The 22000-nt window shown below is 35.1% G+C and overlaps 1 long non-coding RNA gene across 1 annotated transcript in view; it reads right to left on the bottom strand.

The window, feature by feature from the left end:
• Positions 1-22000, bottom strand: part of LOC309968577 — a 133120-nt gene that overhangs the window by 13837 nt on the left and 97283 nt on the right. The window contains exon 2 of the long non-coding RNA XR_014326585.1: positions 2708-2825. This is a non-coding gene — a long non-coding RNA (uncharacterized lncRNA). The remainder of the gene's footprint in view (positions 1-2707; positions 2826-22000) is intronic.

Here is a 22000-nt window from a genome sequence, read left to right as displayed (position 1 = left end):
TTTATTCTGAAAGTATATACACCAAAATCTTAGCATTGGTACACTGGGTATAGATATTTCATATAATTTTAGTTGTATCTAATTTTTAAAAATTTATGTCTAAAATTATCATTTTTCATTTAAATAATTTAACAAAGAAAAATTATATGCTATAAAAATGAAAAAAACTTGAAATTTCTCCAAGTCCTAATAATTGTGATACTTTTCGTGAAGCCATGATAACTTTATGCAAAATAATAGGCTTTCTAAAAATTGCTCAAGATTTTACAACGGTTTTTGTAAATAATGCTGATGTATTTGTCAGTGAGTGAAGGCAAAAATCACACTGATTTGATCCCATCCTTTGTTATTGAAAAGCTTACAAGTGTGGTGATTAAACACAGAGCATAGAGAGAATTCCCTGTATTATTTTGTTCATCCCACTTCTTAAAGATAACAAGCCTCTAGTTCCCATCATTTAGAATGTACTGAATTTATTGCTGTATTTTACTAACTGACTTCTTTATATTTATGGGTATGGACATGAACAGGTTTATAATAAGTTTAAATCGAGCTCTTTAAAATCTGTATCCTATTTAAATATCTGCAGTATCATGGTATTTAAATGACTTTGATTGTATAAATACAATCAAAGTATTTCACTGTATAAATACCAAAAATAAAAATGGATTATAGCTACCCTTGGATATTTGAAGAACTGCCAGAAATTAAAGGAAGCCAGCTTTGTACTGTTTTGAGACTAGAGACTTTTGGTCTTTTGTTTGTTTGTTATAGATTAAGTTGAGAACATAATGAAACCTATGGACCCTCTTCCCAGAAAAATGTTCTTATGCACATCTAAAAATTATTTTTATATACAATTTCAAGTGTTCACAGAGTCCCCTGAAGTACATGTTTTTAATGGATAGATTAGAATTAGTGGGTGAAACTAAAAGAGAAGCCGAATTCATTTCTTTATTAGTTTCTAACAAAGTCGAAATTTTCCAACAATGTGCATTGCTTCATTAAGTACTCAGTGAGCATGACTAAGTATATTTTGGAAGCAGATTGAGTGAAATGGTATAGAAGGAATTCCAACCTCCAAATTGAAGTTTGGCAAGATGACCTCAGAGAGCAGTCTAATTCTAATATTTTATTATGGGATTTAAATAAGGATAGTGTATTTAATCCAATAGATAGGCTTTAAGAACATGACAGGCCTTAACATATGTCTTCCTGCACTGCTCTCTGTCACTCTCTATTTTCTCATCACCAGGGCAGTACAAGTGTTTGGTGTTCTCTCTCGGTCCTTCTTAGGACTTCCGTTTCAAAATGGTGGCCTGACCCCAGGCATATATCTCTTTTCATCCCTGCGTCTTAAATTGATAGTATAGAAAATAAAGAGGTATAAATTTTACAACAATGAAGAAAATGATGAAGATGCTATTAACTGACAAATAACTCATGCATTTTAGAAGAAGACAAAAGGAAAAAGGATGAGAAGTGGCAGAACACTATAGACTAGGATGAGTGGGAAGAACTCCTCAGGCAACAAGGTCAAGAAGAGATTTAACCTGCTCCAAGAGACACTTGAGTGACTTTGACTCAGGGACCCTGAGGTTAGCAGAGAGCAGAAGTCTCCCACCACCACAGGCAGTACCCCTGCTACCAGGCCTCTTAGCAATGGACGAAAGCAAAGGGTTATTCTCTCTAAAAGAAAAAGTGGCATCATTTATCTCCGGATCATCAGCACAGCTCTCTGAATGAAAAACTATAGAGTAAAGCTCTCGGTATTCAGAGGTTTTCTCATTTAATGGTTATTCCTATCCACTCCTGTAATTTGAAGTCTGCTGAACTTTACACACACACACACACACACACAAACACACACACACACACACACACACACACACACACACACAGCTTCCTATTTTTTCCTTCTTAAATATGAGCGTAAAACCAGTCTTCAACACAGACTGGAGGATATCTGCATCATGATAGAGGAAAACCAATAGAAACATATAATTTGTATATCATGATGAAGAGAATTTGTTGAAAAGCAAATTGTTTTTCAGAGAGACTAAACAAGATATAGTATCCTTAAAACATTATAAGAATGGTATGCTATGAGAAAAATCCATGCACAAGAAATAGCTTCTAGAAATTAAAAAAAAGTTGGAAGATTAATTAATTGAAAGATGAAAGAATATTTTTAAAAATCTAGAATGTATAGAAAGATAGAACATATGAGACAAGAGATAAAATGCAAAAGGTCTTAGTTAGAATATATAACATCTGACTAAAATACGATCTCCCAAAAGAATGAAAAGGTAAAAATTTTGAAGTGCAAGATAAGTTTAACAATTATTTTTAAATTAAAAACCAATGTTCATAGCTAAAGTTCCCAGTGCTCAGGAATTATGCTAGACAATGAGAAGTACCTTAATAGGGTTTCTTACAAAGTACACAAATGCAGTTGCGATCAACTCTATCCTAGAGTTTTTAGAATAACAAATATGAAGAGTTCTAGGTCTAATATGGCTGAGAATTCAGCATTAGAGAAAGTAAAAGTGAGTAGAAGGAGGGAGCGGCACATGCAAGGTTCTGGTGTGGACAAATGAAAACCTCCTGTTGCCCTATGGGGATCATTAAAATATGTAATAAGCACCAGCTCATCAGAACATATACAGCAATCAACTAGGATAGATACACAACCTGTATGACTTACCTGGCTGAATGTCACTCCTGCTGGTACAGACAGCAAATGGCAAGTTCCTTGGCTTAATTAGTTCCAATTTCAGGTGTCTGGTGTCCAAACCACAGTTTTAAAAATGAGCAAATATGATCTGGGAAAAATGAAAAGAATGAACACTAGATTTAAAAAAAAAAAAAACAACAACAGATGAGGTAGCTTTGCTTTTTAAGGCATATGGTCTTATAAAGTGAGAAGACAAAATCTTTTGTTTTTCCTAAAGAAAGAACATAAATACCTACATGGTAATCTCTTTCACTGGGCTAGAAATAGCCACCCTTTCTCCTCCAGAATCTATCCTTTATCTATTTATGTGTATGTGTATATGTATATACAAAGCTTTTATATATGTACATATATAGGCATCTATTATATATATAGGTGTGTGTGTATATACACCTGTAAGTCCTCAATTTTATATTTTATTTAATTTTTAAAATTTTTTGGTTGTGTTGGGTCTTAGTTTCTGTGCACGGGCTTTCTCTGGTTCCTGGGAGCGGGAGCGGGGCTCTTCTTCATTGTGGTGCGCGGGCTTCTCATTGCAGTGGCTTCTCTTGTTGCAGAGCACGGGCTCTAGGCATGCGGGCTTCGGTAGCTGCATCACATGGGCTCAGTAGTTGTGGCACACGGGCTTAGTTGCTCCGCGGCATGTGGGATCTTCCCGGACAAGGGCTCGAACCCGCGTCCCCTGCATTAGCAGGTGGTTTCTTAACCACTGCGCCACTAGGGAAGTCCAGTCCTCAATTTTAAGCTCAAGAAAAGGCTTTGTATGTTTTTACTCCTGGACAAATAAATTATTGACTTTATTTTAAGGCAATGATGCCTGATTTACCTTTCAGTGGAGGTTTTGATGATAGGGCCTCAGGGTTTCTTGGACACCAGAGGGAGCAAGAGAAGAGGTAAGGCTTAGAAGAGGTGTTGGAAAAAACGATTTATTAAAGGTCCACCATGGTTCATGTACTATACTCTACCCTGGAGATTCAGAGATGAATTACTGAGCTGATAAACAAGAGCCATGAGAGTGGTAAATTTAGGGTAATAGAACAAATGGAAAAAATTAATCTATTCTTAGAAACAAGACTCAGCCCTACCAGCATCTTCAAATCTGATTACTGTAGGCTACAAAAGAGCAAGAATCTTATTTATTTCATGTTCACCTGAGAGCTGGAAAAAATAGGTTATGCTCAATTGACTTTGAATTAATTAAATGATAAATTATGAAGTTTATGTTTCAACTAAGTTTAAAGGGTAGTAAGTTCACAATAGGCAACTTGGCTTTCATATTTTAAGTCACAAATGTTTTTTTCTTCAAAAATGAGTGTTTTTTAAAAATTAAAAATCTCTGCTGCTTGTCTCTGCTTCAGTTGGTAGAATCTCAGTCATAGTGAATACAATTCATTCCACTTCAGGAAATTTCATTTTCAAAAAATGACCTATTAGAAGTTTCCAGTTAAATAAGTGATAAATTGAGTTATGTATCAAAAGTAACCATAAATTTCACATTCCTTATAAAACACATTCATTTAATTTAACTTAATGATCCTATTGATTTATCCATAAAGGAAATTTGAGGCACAGTCAGGGTGAGTTCTTACATTTTAAATTATAGTTATTATTAAATCAGGCTTTTGGTTGAATTTTGTGAAAATACCAATTATTTGCGAAGAAATGACTGATCCTTCAGGTAGTGTTCCCCAATGTCCTCATTACTATCTTCTGCACAAACCACTAGGGGGCAAGACAGTCTAACATATTAGAGCAGATCTAATTTCATCCAACAGAGGGCAGTCATACATACACCAGGCAAAGAAATCAGTATATTACATTATGTTCAGCTATTACAATCTGCCATTACCTTTTGGGATTATAAGAGGGAGGAGAAGAGAGAAAGAAAGGAAGAAGGAAAGAACACAACCCTCTCAATAAACAATTCATTGGCCGACTTCTCTGAAATTGTTAAGCATATGAGTTTAATAAACAATTTGCTTTTTTCTGGATTTAATAGTTTAAATTTGAAGTGAAAAAAAAAAAAAAAACACCAGTTAGAAGATAAATCTTAACAAGTGAAATGAGAAAACACGTGAAAGCTGTTTCCAATCAAAGGGACCAAGTGTTAGCAGCTTTATTTTTATGTACAAACACAATGTCTAGTTACCTTAAAAGGCTAAGGAGTGAATTAGCAGCATAAATAATTTTTCATTAAACAAAAACTAGATAAAAACTATAAGTGAAGTGAGAGACAGGATTAGCCATTTCTCACAGAACATCTTGAAGAAGCCTGGGTTAATGGGAAAAGTCAAGAATCAGGAAGCCTGGGTTTTATCCCTGACTCCTATCCATTGGCTGTATGACAATTGGTAGGTTGGCCAATCCACATAGACTTCAGTTGCCTCATATGCAAAATTATGGAAGTTGTAATATAAATGACTTCCAAATCTGGATGGTCATCAGAAACCTTGCTTTGCTAGTCTCTAGACCTACTAAATTAGAACTGAATCTCCAGAAATGAAGCCAAACAACATACACATATATATATATGTACACCATAAATACAAATATATATATACATTATATGTGTATATATATTATATATACACACACACATATATGTGTGTGTGTGTATGTTCAATTCTAGGTAATTCTGATGATCTGTCATTATTGTAAACATTGGGCTAAATGAAGGCTAAGTTTCCTTTTTCACTTTAAAATTCATGACTTTATGCTTATTTGTACATCACTAAGTTGGTATTTTAAGACATAAGATATTTTTCTGGCCCAACACTAAAAAAAATAAGCTCCATCACATTAAAAAATTTGAACTCAGAAGAAATCAATTTGGAAACCGTTTCCAAGAGTCCCACTGATACCTTGGTATTTTTTCACTTTTCCTCAGAACTTTCACTTTTTAACTGAATATTTGTCATTAGTACTTTTGATATTATGTGGCTGCACTTGATTATGTGCATAATGGTGTTAATTTATTGTTGGTGGTGTCGACTTAAAATAATGCACAACCTGAGAATTTTGAGTCAAGTTTTATTTGGGGCAAAGTGAGGACTATAGCCTGGGAGACAGCATTTCAGATAGCTCTGAGAAACTGCTCCAAAGAGGTAGGGGGGATGGTCTGTATATATGTGATTTTGGTGAAGGGGGAGTACATACAATCAAGCACAAATTTTTTGCAGAAAGCACAAAAACTTCTGCAAATTTTTTTGCAGAAGGTTTCTTCTAGTCACGAGGATCAGTCGTCACCGTGAAGGATTTTAGTGCTTTTCTAGATATGAGGGAAGAATTGAGCTCATAAAATCGGCTTCTGAAAATAAAACTATCTAACTATCTGAAGACCTGTTCTGCCAGTTTTCTCAGAGCACAGAGTGCCTCATTTCTGCTCTCCACTCTGAACTCCTTTCAGGGGGTGTTGAAAATCAGCGGCTGCAGCAGCTCATGATGTAATCCTTGTAGAGGCAGATGGCAAGTGCCGACGGCAGGTGCCAATTTGTAGACAGTGGTGGTGTTGTTATATCTTGAATCTGTAATGGCTAATGGCCACCGGAATGACCTTAGTGTATATGTTCTGACTCTGGGGAATGTGGAGGAATTATGAATTATGATGTCATCATCTTATGAATTATGATGTCATCAGCACAACTGAAATTCTACTTTAGGATAAGGCAAGAGAAACCAGGCTGAACCCAATAGCAATATCTGAAGAAAGAGAAATGGATTCTAGAAGTGATTAGTCAATTACTTTCTGTGTAAAGCTTATCTTTCACAATCTCATTCTAAGTAGGAGGATTCACAACAAGTTTAACTTTACTTGACATATACCAAGAAAATCCTTTTAAGTCACCTAACTACCTAATTAAGTCTAGTGACAGAAGATGGAAAATGGCTTCACTTTCGGCAAATATATTATTTTTCTGGTACACAACTTGATTACAAACACGTCAATCTTTGGGTTACGTTAGTGCTCTGGGGAGCAGTAGAGATTCTTATGGGATTTTAACAAAGCAATTGATATTGGAGATGAGATGCCTCACTACATGTGAGTGACTAATAACCTTGGAATTAGAGGTGATAACAAAGGACAATCAAAGGCAATGATAGTCTCTGCTAATCTCCTGCTTTGCTCACTGCATTATTCTTTGATCAGATTCAACATAATTTTCCCTCAAGAAGCTACAAGAATGTATTATTTTAGTAATTTCATGTGACATAGCACTTCCTGTTTCTATGGAAGAACAAAAGAAGAGTAATTCAGAAATCAGATGCTACATAAATAGTTTCCCTTGCTTATCACATTTATCTAATATTCAGTCTCTATCCCTTCCCCTTCGCCCCTTCACAGCCTCTCTCTCTCTCCCTCCCTCCCTCCCTCTGATAGTGTTAAAAAAATAGTCTTCTTTTAATTTTGGACTAGCACTTAAAATACATATTTCTATATCAAGATAACATGTTAAAAATGATTCTCATATAATGGCAGTAAAAATAATTCTGCAATTCCAAAAGAGCTAAGCTGAAACCAATAGTAATTCAATTAATTCAGTTATTCTCATGTTTTAGTTTACTTTAGCCATTTTAAAATAAAAACAACTTCTAAGCAGTCCTTTTGCCATCTGTTTAGGTGCATTTTAAGTATATACACATTTTTGTTTTGGGGGGGAGCAAGCTACAATATTTTATTCCATGCACTTTCCTGAAAGCATTCTCTAAGTCAACCAGTCCTACAAAGTAAAGTACTCAACCAGTTCAGAAGATGAGCAAAAAAGCCCTGAATTAATAGTAGTCCCACGTAACATTCAGTTTATGCCATATTCTGCAGCAGCTGGAAATACAATTAAATTTTTTAGAATTAATTTTATAATCAGAGATTAAGAATGTGGACATTTTACCACTACCAGGTAAACTTGTGAGGCAGGTTCATTGTATGCTAACTTGATTCCCCTGAATTATCTACTTAGTAAACTAGTCACTATTAATTTGACCATTAGGGAAATCAAACCTGCAGAAAAGAACTTCAATATTCAGAAGATTATGTCTGAACAAAATACTGCATATCATAACTGCTCAAATTATTTTCTACACAATATAGACCCTCAATATAAGGCATCTGATTAAATCAAGCACCATCCCGAGCCAATGATGGTATTCTTTCTTCTTAGATTTAAGTTTTTTCTTTGTTCCTGTGTGATGGAATATTTCACACACCCTTAGGCTGCCACACCCATCTGTCACAGATGTATGGAGCTGTTGATGTTTCCCTTGCTCTTTAACTTCTACTTAACCAATGAACTATAATTGCTATGAAATCTGGCTTTCCAACTGGGACAAATGGTGCCTCTTTAGTTTTTCAGTTAGAGTTAGATCCCTAATCTTCATCACATGGATAAAGAGTAATAATTGGTTCGAGAATCTCCATGGCACATCTGGATTCCCCACCCTGCTACCATCTTCTCTCATTGCCCCTGAATATTTTATGTAAGTATGATGCTAAGGAAACTAATCAAATATTAAAATTTTAGACTATATATATTCTAAAAATAATCTTAAAACAGATAGTCTGAAAGTCCATTCTAAGTGTCATAGTGAGCGTTTATATTTTGTTTTTTGGTTCCATGTAGCGAATAAGAACCAGAGCATTTGCTGCACTAAACGGCTGACTTCTTCACAGAAAGTCTTCTCATCACTAATTTTTAGGATTGTGTGATATACCACACCAAACATATACCACATATACCACACCAAACACATATACCACACTGAACTGAGTCATCAATCAAAAAACTGGCATGCTTATTCTCAGGCTCCTGGAATTTACATTCTCTCTTACTTTTCTTCTCTCTCCCACCTTTTCTCCTCTTTTTCCTAAATGCTTTTGAGAGAAAATCCCAGAAGCCCTTCTAGGATAGAGAAATACAAACAAATTTGAATCTGTTGGATAGATTCGCCTGTTTCCTAGCCAAATAGGGGAGGTGAACCAAAGAAATGGGAACAAAGCATTACTATGTTTTGGGGAAAGCACTTCTTTGACAGTGTAGACAGGAAGGATGTAAGGGCATCTAACACACTTGTATACACTTGCTTTTAAGGCGTAAAGCCATCATTAATATACAAATTGTCATGCGTAAATACGAAACTGTTACATCATCCTATGTTTTTTAAAAGAACAGATGTAAAGTGGTAAATTGGGAAAAAGCAGAGTGTAGGTGTCCCAATACCATATCTTTTCTACTTTCTCTTCAGGTTTATACAGTAGAATAATCTTATATTTTTAAAAGTCTGGAAAGGATCTCCAGATAGTTTGAATCATCTATTTCATTAATTCTTGAACTACCATAGGGTGGACTAAACTTGTGACTTATCAGATATCAGAACATAGTGGTGAGCTCTGGAACCAGACTGCCAAGACTAAACCCAAGCTCTTCTATATACTAACTATGCAACTTTGAGCAAGTTATTTCATTACTCTGAGATTCAGTTTGCTTATCTGTAAAATGGAAACAAAGTACCTGCATCATAAGATTTTTGTGAACTAAATCACTCAAGTGCCAATGCCATGCCTTGTATAATTCTTTTATGTTCCTCTAATATTTGCAATCAAAAGCAAAAGCAAATTCCTTAGCATCTGGGTCAACTAAAATCAAATTGGATAATCAGGCGTGAGCTGAATTTAAGTCATGAAGTATTATGTCTATGAAGCCAAAATACCATCAAATAGAGGAAGTATGTTGGTGAAAAAAGCAGAATTGGTGCCACGGGAGTATTTTTAGCTCCAGTTTCTCCAATTACCAGTTAAGTGACCTTGAGTAAGTCACTTAATCTCTGAAGTTCAACTTTCTAAGAAGTAAAAAGGAATAACACACACACTGTGGCATTTGTTATGGGAATTAAAAGACATCATTGATGTAAAATTAAAACTATTAATGTTAAATTGAGTAAGGAAAATTTCCTTCACTTTATAAGACAATAAGAAACAGGAACAAATAAATAAAAAACATCACATGTTCCACTCGAACCGCTTCCCCTGTGGAGCCTTTCCTGCTTCCAGTTTTCTCTCCCCCAGAGCAATGTTGTTTACTCTTGCCTCTTTGTTACCTTTAGGCATACCTTCCTCATCTGTCTCATTCATAACTGTTTATGGGTCTATGGCCTATAGAAATGAAACATATATTATTTGTTTCCGTATCCCCAGCACCTACCACAGAGACAAACACAGTGAGTGGTGCTCAGCAAATGAGTTTTTAATAACTGATTGAACACATAAATGAAAGTATTCTCCTTAAAGATAGGATACAGCTGCATATCATTTCTTAGAATGGATGGCCAAGAAAAAAACATCCACTCTTTACCTAACAGTATTGTCTTCTGCATATATATCTCCAGTTGCATAAATCTTGGTATTGTCATCATTAGAAATGCCATGCTAACATTCCAGAGTGAAGCAGACATCTCTTTTGTTGGATGGATGAAGACTCCAGCCTGTTGGTGGGGCTGAAGCTGCACAGCCATCTGGGAAGAACACTTGGAATTCTGCAGCAGGGCCAGAAAAGGGTCATTAGCTTCATGAATGTGGCTCTCATACAACTGTGTTGGAACAAAGCTGGCTATGAATCAAACCCTGTGCTTGTCTGACTGTCCTCCTGGAAGAGTGTATGTGTTACATCGGCTACAGGGGACAGGCAAGGGTTTTAAGAGACAAGCAGAAGAGAAGATAGAATGTCATTTAAAACATATTTCCAGACTCCTTCTCAAGTGAAAACCCAGTAACTTTGAGTGGATCCATGCCAACAATGTTTCAGCATTTCTATACATGATCAGACCACTCTCATCTCATCTTGGCTCCAGTCACATGTGAACATGGAAGCCTGTACTGTCTAGGATACTGTAAGCAGAGAACCAGCCCTTACACTCAAGCAGAACAGATTTGGTTGGAGAGTCCTGGTTAACTCATAAACAATTTATAAACTCAAGCATTTAGCAAGTCTTGATTAAAGGTTTAAATCCTTAGAGCGCTTTCCCAATAAAATATAGGGTTTCATCGTTTTCAGTAACCAGGCTTTGGAAATCTTGGGAAAAAATCCTACTTCACAGCTAGGAAAAATTTTAATATTTAATCAGCTAACCTAAAAAATGTTTATGAGGAAAAACCTAAATACTGATATGCGTATGAAATGCTTTATATAAATCTCTTCAAACTATTCTCTCTCTGAACTGAGACAGGTCATTTGTAGTGATAGTGGCTAGAAAATTCAAACCAATTTTGAAAAAAGAAAAAATAAGAATTTAACCTAGTCAGATAGAATGTCAGAAAATGAGTTGTGATTTTTCTTTAATACATAGTTAATTATGGCTCTCCAAATTGGACAAAACTGTACCAGTGTAAGCGATCAATTCTTCTTTAAGATCGCTTTTATTACCCAAGAAGGCTTAGTGGTCTAACCCATCCCTTCCCTTCCAATTTAATGTAACAAATGAAATTCCATTGTATGGACTGTCAGAGTCACAGAGTGATGGTTAAATCAAAGACCTATTAAACATTCTGCAAAAAATCTGCAAATTGGGCAAAAATAAATATGCCAATGTACTCAACTGGAAGATTTTACTCAACTCAAGGATTCTCAAGATCAAGGACTGGGTCTTAATCATTTTTTAATTCCCAATATTGGAGAGACCTCTACACTTGGTAAAAATCTCAAAAGATTTTGGTCAAGAGCCTGAAGAAACTGATTAAAAATGTCATTAAAATAATTTTCTCAGCTCAATATATGCTTATAAAGGCAGAATTAATACTGGAAGATTGTTAAGTACAGTACTCTGTTCTTTAAATTTTTACTTTTAAATACCCCACCCCAAGATTGAAATGCACCTTCACAGTAAGCCTATTTTAAGTGAGCACAAAAGAGATTAAAGGGTAGAAAGAATGAGCAAAAACTACTTGGGGTAACAGGTGTATAGATGAAGTGAAAGTAGACATGGAGAGGGAGACAGTTCCAAGCACTCCAAGTGAGGAAAACAACAAGTAGCAGAATGTAGTTTAATCACAAAATCAACCTTATTCATTTATAAAGAATTTCCTAAGGGATTTTTAAAAATAACAATCAATGAAAAGATCTTTAAAGAAGAAAAAAGAAGTGAATCACTTTAATTCAATCCAATAAAAACTTTTCTGTATTTTCTGGGTAATAGATACCCTTTTCAGGCCCTCCAAGGCCAAGTCTCTGCAGTCAGCATAAAATGAAGTTGAGCAATTATTTGTTGAATTTTAATTTAAACAGCTGTAGATCAAAATAATTTAGGTCATTTATGATCAAGGATTCATGTCAGTGTGATAGCCTCCAGTGTTTGAGTTAATGATCCCCTCCCTCAGTGTGGTAGTGAAAAGAACATTTGATAAGAGGTTAGAAGAACTGGATGCTTTTTTCAAATGCACCATTGAACTAGCAACTGTTAATCTCTCTGGGACACAGTGTTATCATCTGATCACAGTAGATAATATTTGCACAATCAAGTTATTTGATGAGCAATGAAACACTATATATAAATAACTTTGCAAATATAAAGTGTTTTGTAAATGTAATGAATTCATTGTAAAAATTCCCTCCCTTGTCATCCCATCACACTTTGTATAGGTTGCATGAACTTTTCTTTAGTAAGACATTATAAGAAATATGGCTGAAAAGCAAAGTACTTTGATAAAAATATAAAAGCAAATGTATTGGAGAGAAAAAACATGCTCCAATGTATATTATGCATTAATATAAAACAAAGCACCTTTTGGAAAACTCATTTCCTCAACAGTATTCACATTCTCTTTAGGTGTATGATACATGTATGATTTAACAATTCATGATAATAATGCATAATTTTTCATTGATCCATAATAATTGACCTTATATTTTCAATGGAACAAAATTAAGTTTGTTTCCATTTTACTGATGCTAAAATCTTATAAAACCAACCTTTCAGCTCAGTATACTTAAATAAAAGCAGCTCTTTCCAAAGTTAAAAATGTCAATCCACCAGAGGGCAGACAGCAGAAGCAAGAAGAACTACAATCCTGCAGCCATATTCACAGAAAGATAGACAAGATGCAAAGGCAGAGGACTATGTACCAGATGAAGAAACAAGATAAAACCCCAGAAAAACAACTAAATGAAGAGGAGATAGGCAACCTTCCAGAAAAAGAATTCAGAATACTGATAGTGAAGATGATCCAGGACCTCAGAAAAAGAATGGAGGCAAAGATTGAGAAGATGCAAGAAATGTTTAACAAAGACCTAGAAGAATTAAAGAACAGAAATGAACAATACAATAACTGAAATGAAAAATACACTAGAAGGAATCAATAGCAGAATAACTGAGGCAGAAGAACAGATAAGTGACCTGGAAGACAGAATGGTGGAAATCACTGCCATGGAACAGAATAAAGAAAAAAGAATGAAAAGAAATGAAGAAAGCCTAAGAGGTCTCTGGGACAACATAAAACACACCAACATTTGCATTATAGGGGTCCCAGAAGGAGAAGAGAGAGAGAAATCACCCAAGAAAATATTTGAAGAGATTATAGTTGAAAACTTGCCTAACATGGGAAGGGAAATAGCCACCCAAGTCCAGGAGTCACAGAGAGTCCCAGGCAAGATAAACCCAAGGAGGAACATGCTGAAACACATAGTAATCAAATTGATAAAAATTAAAGACAAAGAAAAATTATTGAAAGCAATGAGGGAAAAATGACAAATAACATACATAAGGTTAACAGCTGATTTCTCAGCAGAAACTCTACAAGCCAGAGGGAGTGGCACAATATATTTAAAGTCTTGAAAGGGAAGAAACGACAACCAAGATTACTCTACCTGGCAAGGATCTTATTCAGATTTGATGGAGAAACCAAAAGCTTATAGACAAGAAAAAACTAAGAGAATTCAGCACCACCAAACCAGCTCTACAACAAATGCTAAAGCAACTTTTCTAAGTGAGAAACACAAGAGAAGAAATGGACCTACAAAAACAAACCCAAAACGATTAAGAAAATTGTAATAGGAACATACATATCAAAAATTACCTTAAATGTGAATGGATTAAATGCTCCAGCCAAAAGACATAGGCTTGCTGAATGGACACAAAAACAAGACCCATATATATGCTGTCTACAAGAGACCCACTTCAGACCTAGGGACACATACAGACTGAAAGTGAGGGGATGGAAAAAGATATTCCATGCAAATGTAAATCAAAAGAAAGCTGGAGTAGCAATACTCATATCAGGTAAAATAGACTTTAAAATAAAGAATGCTATAAGAGACAAGGAAGGACACTACATAATGATCAGGGGATCAATCCAAGAAGAAGATATAATAATTATAGATATATATGCACCCAACATAGGAGCACCTCAATACATAAGGCAAATGCTAATAGCTATAAAAGGGGAAATCGACAGTAACCCAATAATAGTGGGGGATTTTAAGACCTCAGTTACACCAAAAGACAGATCATCGAGAGGAAAATTTATAAGGAAACACAAGCTTTAAATGACATAACAGACCCGATAGATTTAATTGATATTTATAGGACATTCCATCTGAATACAGCAGATTACATTTTCTTCTCAAGTGAACACGGAACATTCTCCAGTATAGATCACATCTTAGCTCACAAATCAAGCCTTGGTAAATTAAAGAAAATTGAAATCATATCAAGCATCTTTTCAATTATAGGGAAAAAACCGTAAAAAACACGAACACATGGAGGCTAAACAATACTTTATTAAATAACCAAGAGATGACTGAAGAAATCAAAGAAGAAATTAAAAAATGCCTGGAGACAAATGACAATGAAAACATGATGATCCAAAACCTATGGGATGCAACAAAAGCAGTAGTAAGAGGGAATTTTATAGCAATACAATCCTACCTCAAGAAACAAGAAAAATCTCAAATAAACAATGTAACCTTACAACTACAGGAACTAGGGAAAGAACAACAAACAAAATCCAAAGTTAGTAGATGGAAAGAAATCATAAAGATCAGGGCAGAAATAAATGAAATAGAAATAAAGAAAACAATGGCAAAGATCAATAAAACTAAAATCTGCTAATTGATAAACCTTTAGCCAGACTCCTCAAGAAAAAGAGGGAGAGGACTCAAATCAATAAAATTAGAAATGAAAAAGGAGAAGTTACAATGGACACCACAGAAATACAAAGCATCATAGGAGACTACTACAAGCAACTCTATGTCAATCAAATGGACAACCTGGAGGAAATGGACAAATTCTTAGAAAGGTATAACCTTCCAAGACTGAACCGGGAAGAAATAGAAAATATGAACAGACCAATCACAAGTAATGAAATGGAAACTGTGATTAAAAATCTTCCAACAAACAAAAGTCCAGGACCAGATGACTTCACAGGTGAATTCTATCAAACATTTAGAGAAGAGCTAACACTCATCCTTCTCAAACTCTTCCAAACAATTGCAGAGGAAGGAATATTCCCAAACTCATTCTATGAGGCCACCATCACCCTGATACCAAAAAGAGACAAAGATACTACAAAAAAAGAAAATTACAGACCAATATCGCTGATGAATATAGATGCAAAATTCCTCAACAAAATACTAGCAAACAGAATCCAACAACACATGAAAAGGATCATACACCACGATCAAGTGGGATTTATCCCAGGGATGCAAGGATTCTTCAAAATATGCAAATCAATCAATGTGATACACCATATTAACAAACTGAAGGAGAAAAACCATATGATCATCTCAATAAATGCAGAAAAAGCTTTTGACAAATTCAACACCAAATAATGATAAAAACTCTCCAGAAAGTGGGCATAGAGGGAACCTACCTCAACATAATAAAGGCCATATATGACAAACCCACAGCAAACATCATTCTCAATGGTGAAGAACTGAAAGCATTTCCACTAAGATCAGGAACAAGACAAGGATGTCCATACTCACCACTCTTATTCAACATAATTTTGGAAGTCCTAGCTGCAGCAATCAGAGATGAAAAAGAAATAAAAGGAATCCAAATCAGAAGAGAAGTAAAACTGTCACTGTTTGCAGATGACATGATACTACCCATAGAGAATCCTAAAGATGCCACCAGAAAACTACTAGAGCTAATCAATGAATTTGGTAAAGTTGCAGGATACAAAGTTAATGCACAGAAATCTCTTGCATTCCTATACACTAACAGCAAAAATCAGAAACAGAAATTAAGGAAACAATCCCACTCACCATTGCAACAAAAAGAATAAAATACCTAGGAATAAACCTACCTAAGTAGGTAAAAGACCTGTACTCAGAAAACTATAAGACACTGATGAAAGAAATCAAAGATAAGATAAACAGATGGAGAGATATACAATGTACTTGGCTTGGAAGAATCAATATTGTGAAACTGACTCTACTACCCAAAGCAATCTACAGATTCAGTGCAATCCCTATCAAATTACCAATGGCATTTTTTACAGAACTAGAACAAAAAGTCTTAAAATTTGTATGGAAACACAAAAGACCCCAAATAGCCAAAGCAATCTCGAGGGAAAAAAATGGAGGTGGAGGAATCACACTCCCTGACTTCAAACTATACTATAAAGCTACAGTAATCAAGAAAATATGGTACTGGCACAAAAACAGAAATATAGAACAATGGAACAGGATAGAAAGCCCAGAGATAAACCCACACACCTATGGTCAACTAATCTATGACAAAGGAGGTAAGGATATACAATGGAGAAAAGACAGTCTCTTCAATGAGTGGTGCTGGGAAAACTGGACAGCTACATGTAAAAGAATGAAATTAGAACACTCCCTAACACCATACACAAAAATAGACTCAAAATGGATTAAAGACCTAAATGTAAGGTCAGATCCTATAAAACTCTTAGAGGAAACATAGGAAAAACACTCTTTGACACAAATCACAGCAAGATCTTTTTTGACCCATCTCCTATAGTAATGGAAATAAAAACAAAAATAAACAAATGGGACCTAATGAAATTTCAAAGCTTTTGCACAGCAGAGCAAACTATAAACAAGATGAAAAGACAACCCTCAGAATGGGAGAAAATATTTGCAAATGAACGAACAGACAAAGAATTAATCTCCAAGATACATAAACAGCACATGCAGCTCAATATTTAAAAAAAACAAACAACCCAACCAAAAATTGGGCAGAAGACCTAAATAGACATTTCTCCAAAGAAGACATACAGATGGACAAGAACCACATGAAAAGCTGCTCAACATCACTAATTACTAGAGAAATGCAAATCAAAATTACAATGAGGTATCACCTCACACTGGTTAGAATGGACATCATCAGAAAATCTACAAACAACAAATGCTGGAGAGGGTGTGGAGAAAAGGGCACCCTCTTGCACTGTTGGTGGGAATGTAAACTGGTACAGCCACTATGGAGAAAGGTATGCAGGTTCCTTACAATACTAAAAATAGAACTACCATATGACCCAGCAATCCCACTAATGGGCATATACCCAGGGAAAACCATGATTCAAAAAGATACATGCACCCCAATGTTCACTGCAGTTCTATTTACAATAGCCAGGTCTTGGAAGCAACCTAAATGCCCATCAACAGACGAATGGATAAAGAAGATGTGGTACATATATGCAATGGAATATTACTCAGCCATAAAAAGGAACGAAATTGGGTCATTTGTAGAGACATGGATGGACCTAGAGACTGTCACACAGAGTGAAGTAAGTCAGAAAAAGAAAAACAAATATCGTATATTAATGCATATATGTGGAATCTAGAAAAATGGTACAGATGAACCAGTTTGCAAGGCAGAAATAGAGACACAGATGTAGAGAACAAACATATCAACACCAAGGGGGGAAACCGGGGTGGGGGCAGGTAGTGGGTGGTGGGATGAACTGGGAGATTGTGATTGACATATATACACTAATATGTATAAAATAGATAACTAGTAAGAACCTGCTGTATAAAAATAAATAAAATAAAATTCACATAAAAAAAGTTGAAAATATCATTAGGCATTCTGTGTGCAATGAGTACTTAGAAATACATAATGCTCACTTTTGTTATCAATGGGGATAATGATAGTTTTCACTCTAAGCCATGCGAATATTGGCGGTAATATCAAGTCTTGTTTAGAAACCTGGTTTCATCTGAAACCTAACCTAAATACAACTAGATTGGGTGAATCCACGTGAACCAAAACTCCAAACCTTGTGAACTTTCCCCCCAAATTTACATTACTTTGAAACCTCCCCACATGCGTGTGACTTAAACAACAAAACCATAATCAGAGATGCCAAGAAACTGAAACAGAATATTTTCCTAGTTCCTTTAGTGAGGGACAGCTATTTTATTGTTATCCTTATTGCTGCTGCTGCTTATTGTGTTTGCTTTTAGTCAGGGATCTATTTAAATTTTCTTTAGATTTAACCACTAAACATAGTAACAAAATGGGAATACATGAAAAATAAACCTGACATTGTCCACAGGCAGTAAAAATTTCTTTTTATAACTGAGGTGTAGGAATATTTTTGGACAATAAAAATCATTTCATAATTAAGATGAAAAATTATTTAAGATTAAATATTTACGATTATGATGAAAAATTATTTTCTACTTGGCTTTTTAAATGTTAGAAGTCTTTTGTTTTTTCTCCTCCTGTATTGGAATAGCCAAATAAAAAAAATATGACTTCTGTGGATGCATTAGTAAGGCCTATCTTCAGAGCTGGGCTTGGCTTCAAAAATACATTCTAATATTAAAGATTGACAATTTCTTACTAGAAATTCAATATAGATCCCTTGTTTATAACAAAAACTCATACACGTATATATTAAAAATATACATATTATTCTATCTTAGCCTGGGATTACAGAATTCTACTTTAAGAAAAAAGAAAAGAAAAAGGTAATCCTTTGGATAGAGTGGGAATTTCTCTTTTACTATGATATTGGAGAAAGATGGAGAGATCCTGTAGATTAGCAACTTAATTTTACTCATGAGGAATTTTTCTAGCTGTTAGCCCTGGGAATCCATGTATGCTGGATCATAAGTTTAGTGCTCTTTAGATTCTATTATGGTTGCTCTTGAGTGCACAGAAACTTAAATTGAATATAAAGAAAACCTGTCCAAAAAATGTCTCAGGTGTACTTAGGAAAAGCATTTTAAAATAATTTTTAATAGTTTTACAAGAAAAGAAAATTTATATTTATACCACCCTTAAAAAAGACACAAAACTATTAAATATTTAATTCTTTCTGCTCTCTGAATGGAAAATGTATATTCTGGTATCTATGAGTATCCCTGGCATACTCATACTCATTTTTATACCTCTTTATATTGTAAAATAATTGGTTAAAAACGAGTCTTTCTTGTTTTCAATAGTTTCTGCAATAGTAGTTCTGAGTCCCAGAAATAAAACATTATCAGAAAGGTTTAGGAATGTGGACCTGTAATTCTAAGTAACACCTAGAATCATGGACCAATAAGAACTAGGATGGTGGCAACTAGAGACCAAGAACAGTGGAGACTAGAGGTCAAAGTGTAGGAGCAAGGAAAGGAAGGACTAAAAAGGCAAGAGATCCCACAGACCTGCCAAAAAGAGGGGAAGATGGCTTATGACCCCCATCTCTCAACTTCCTCTTCCTTCTTTTTCCAAATCACAGCAGCATACACATTCAAAGAGGCAAAAATCTAAGAGTATTCATAGCATCCTCTTCGTGGTAGCCTATCAAATAGAGAACCATACTAAATTCAAATCATTTCCTATTGTTTGGCATTTATGTTTTACACAAGTCTCTGAGTATTTCTATAGGATAATTAATTGAGGTAAGCTAGCTGGTTAACAGATATAAAAATTTTAGAATGTTAAGTCAAATCACTTGTCAGGAAGATTGCACTAATAGTTCTACTAGTAGTACATAAGCAACACCTTGCTTTGAACTCTTGCTGGCACTGACTGTCAAAATGAAAACACAGGGGCTTCCCTGGTGGCGCAGTGGTTGCGAGTCCGCCTGCCGATGCAGGAGACACAGGTTCGTGCCCCAGTCCGGGAAGATTCCACATGGCGCGGAGCGGCTGGGCCCGTGAGCCATGGCCGCTGAGCCTGCGCATCCGGAGCCTGTGCTCCACGACGGGAGAGGCCACAACAGTGAGAGGCCCGCGTACAGCAAAAAAAAAAAAAAAGAAAACACATGCATATTTTCTAATTTAAGGAACAAAACTTTCATTTTCCAAAAATAGAATAGTGTTACTGTTTTCTCTGACTATAAAAAATTGATACATGCATCTATTAACAAAAATTAAACAATCAAAATATTAAAAAGAGAATCAAAAGCCCCCAAACCTCTCAACCCAGAGATACTTATGATTAACATTTTGGAGAATCTCCTTCAAAACTTTATCTATCTATCTATGCCAATATACATACTCCAAAATTCTTTAACGCAGTTTTATGATAAAAATTTCCACTCTACAATAAATCATGTACATCTTTTCATACCTATATATATATATACAGTGTAGTTTAATGAGTAAAATAATCTGATTTTTTGTATTCCCACACTTTATTAACAGGTTATCTATTAAGGAAAATCTAAGGTTATTTCCAATCCTTCTCTATTATAAACAATGCTGTGACAAATACCTTTGTGCTTATAGTTTTACATACCTTTTACATACTTGTGTAATGATCCCTTTAAGAAAATATATTTTAGAGGGCTCCCTGGGGTCTAATGGCATTCTATTCTCCAAACCACCATGAACGTGTGCTTCCTTTAGACCATCCGATTTGCAAAAATGGCTGATGAGATTGGGGGTAATATGAACAAATTTAATTTTTTTTTAATATTGGATGTCAAATGTGTCAGCATTTAGAAAATCTGCATATATCCACATAACAATACTTTCTGAATGACTAATGCACGATGTTATATAATCAGACATGGATAAATGATCCATTTAAAGTGCAAGATAGGACAATGAATTTAAAAGGAACTGTTTGAAAAGTTCATTAGTATGGTATCAGATACCACATTGCAACTAACCTTTAAGAAACTACCACTTGTCAACTGTTGGTGTAATATCAAAGAACATCACAATTATATGAAAGGGTTCTTAGAAGTCTCCTCCTTTTCCTAACTACATACCTGTGTGGGACTATTTTTTTAATATATATATATTTCAACCAAAACCACACTGCAGCCAATTGAAAGCAGAAGCAGACATGAGAATACAGCTGTCTTCTATCAAGCCAGACATTAAAGACACTTGCAAAAATTGTAAAACAACATTGCTCTTCCCCTAAATATTGTATTTTGGAAAATATAATTATTTGTCATAAAAATAAGCCAGTTCTATGGTAACAGGTGATGGATTCGTTATTATTTAAAATAAATTAAGAAATGTGTATTTTAATTTCTTAGCTTTAATTTACAATACAGTAAATATCAATAGATAAAATCCATGTAAACAAAAATTTGGTGGTCAGTGTTTTTTTTTAATTTATTTATTTTATTTATTTTTGTCTGTGTTGGGTTTTCGTTGCTGCGCACGGGCTTTCTCTAGTTGTGGCGAGCAGGGGCTACTCTTCGCTGCAGTGTAAGGGATTCTTATTGCAGTGGCTTCTCGTTGCGGAGCACAGGCTCTAGGCATAAAGGCTTCAGTAGTTGTGGTGCTCGGACTCAATAGTTGTGGCTTGTGGGCTCTAGAGAGCAGGCTCAGTAGTTGTGGCGCATGGGCTTAGTTGCTTTGCGGCATGTGGAATCTCCCCGGACCAGGGCTTGAACCCGTGTTCCCTGCATTGGCAGGCGGATTCTTAACCACTGCGCCACCAGGGAAGTCCCTGGAGGTCAATTTTTAAGAATATAATGGGATTCTGAGACTATCATGTTTTCAAACACCTGACCTAATCAATACAAAGTTACTCAGGTGCACATCTCCTAAGAAGTGAATAATCACTAAAGAATCTGATAGGCAACACTTGGCTTTCCATCTGAAGAATGTCCAGTAATCTCCTTCTTCCATTTCCAAATCTTGGACAATTTTTCCTGACACTATTTACTATATAAAAGATCACATTTTATTATTTAAATTCAGTACTTACGAGAAGATTTAAAATGTGTGGAAGAGCTCAGCCCTTAAAAAAAAGGATCTTGCTTGCTTTAGACTGTAAATTTATTTTATAGGACTACATAGGCAAGATGAGGATCCTGATATAAATTTTTTACACAATAAACTATAGAACCAC

This window comes from Leucopleurus acutus (assembly GCF_964270905.1).
Source record: "Leucopleurus acutus genome assembly, chromosome: 11".
NCBI classification, from domain to species: domain Eukaryota; kingdom Metazoa; phylum Chordata; class Mammalia; order Artiodactyla; family Delphinidae; genus Leucopleurus; species Leucopleurus acutus.
This window is presented reverse-complemented; position numbering and strand designations above follow the sequence as displayed.